The sequence below is a fragment of the Hyla sarda genome, chromosome 13 (assembly GCF_029499605.1).
Source record: "Hyla sarda isolate aHylSar1 chromosome 13, aHylSar1.hap1, whole genome shotgun sequence".
Classification (NCBI taxonomy): domain Eukaryota; kingdom Metazoa; phylum Chordata; class Amphibia; order Anura; family Hylidae; genus Hyla; species Hyla sarda.
Window position 1 is genome coordinate 49,872,018 of NC_079201.1, and position 1,718 is coordinate 49,873,735.

General features: G+C 42.3%; 1 non-coding gene across 1 annotated transcript; it reads left to right on the top strand.

Moving 5' to 3' along the window:
• The first annotated feature begins 1,160 nt into the window (after positions 1-1,160).
• On the top strand, positions 1,161-1,346 carry LOC130297842 (U2 spliceosomal RNA). Its single transcript, XR_008849708.1, has one exon. It is a non-coding gene; the product is annotated as a U2 spliceosomal RNA (small nuclear RNA).
• Positions 1,347-1,718: the final 372 nt, after the last annotated feature.

Here is a 1,718-nt window from a genome sequence, read left to right on the forward strand (position 1 = left end):
GGTCGTGGAGTTGCTGTTCGGGCTTTTCCATGTACCTAGATCGGAGATTCTGACAGTCATCGACTATCCGAAGCGAGGAGTCTATGACGTGACCTTTGCAAGTAAATCTTCGTATGGAACTTTAATGGAGATCGCAGAGAAGACTAAGAACCATCCAAAGAGAGACTGAATTAAAATTGTGGAACATTTCGCGGACAATTCTAAATTGTTCACTGTGAAAATGTACTCGCCGTATGTGAGGGAGGGGGACATCAAGCTCTTTCTCCAACAATACTGCGACAAGGTGGAAGAGAGGAAAAGTCTTAAACCAACATAACCTGTGGACTGGAAAGTGGAAGTATATGTGTAAACTTAAAGAAGATGGAGGAAGACCTGGAAAATTGTTGTTCCCGCCGGCCCGTTTTAAGGTCGCTAAGGCTACTGTGGACTTGTTTTTCCCTGGTATGAGAATCTTCTGCAAAAATTGCAAGGAGTACGGCCACGAAGCATGTGAGAAGAAAATTTGTACTAAATGTTTAAAGGAGGGCCATTCTTTTTCAGAATGTGGCCAGAACAAAACCTGCAGGGTTTGCGGAAAAACTGGGCATTTCTTTCAGGCTTGCCCGGAGAAGAAAATAAGTACAGAGGTGAAAGGTGAAGAAAAATGAAAAGGAAAGGAAGAAGATATAGTGCCGGAGGCGAGAAAAGCTTCCTTGGCGGAAAAGAAAGTTTCTGAAATGGAAGAAGTGTTTTCTGAAGAAGAAATGAAGAAGAACAAGGAAAAAAATTCTCCTTGAGTATGCTGGAGAATTGGGAGAAGTATTGGACAAGGCTCCAAGTGAAGAAAAGGAGACATTTATAGAAGATCTGTTAAAACTAAAAAATGAAGGTAAATACCCGCCTTGAAGAAGGGGAAAAGTGTTACAGTCCCTAAAGGCTGATGTGGGACGCTTCATGGTCACTTATAAAGTGGAGCCATGGTTGGTGGACCCGATCAGGAAGGGTCTGAAGAGTGGTGGTCTTTTATTTGGTTTAATTGATTATTTAGCGGTTTTTGCTGGGAGAAAAGGCATGATTTTGTAGTTTAATTTGAAGTTTTGAGTTTTTGTTTTATTTTGGAAATAAATAAAAAAGGGTTACCTGATGATGAACACAAAATTGAGTTTCACATAAGATTTTGGAACTCTGAGTGAGTTCTGAGGGCAACTTAAAAATCTGTTCTTATCAGTTTAATATCTGATACGTCCCCTATCTGGGGACCATATATTAAACGGATTTTTTAGAACGGGGGATGATTTCGAAGCTTGCTTCCGTCGCCCCATGCATTGAACCGATATGGCAGTATCTTCGGGTACAGTGCACCACCCCATTACAGTGTTAAAAAGAAAGATTCCTTGTTTCATTGCTACTTGCTTGCTGGCTAGCTAGTCCTGTGGGCTTTGCTGCTGCAGCCGAAGAACAAAAGGTGGTGCCGCTTGTGTCTGGCCACTGTTGGAGAATCCAGGCACAGGACTGACTGCTGCTGCTGAATGAATGGCCTTCTTAATTGGATAATCTCAGCAGCTAGCACACATGTGCAGGTTGGACATGACATGATAGGTAGCTGTCTTTTAGCTGGTGGGTGCTGAACTTTCCTAATTGATATACATGGGGGTCTCCTGGCTGTTCACACAGGTGTGTCATAGCTGTTGATTGACCATGCATTGGTTCTGTGGTATTGGAAAGATAAAAACAAATGT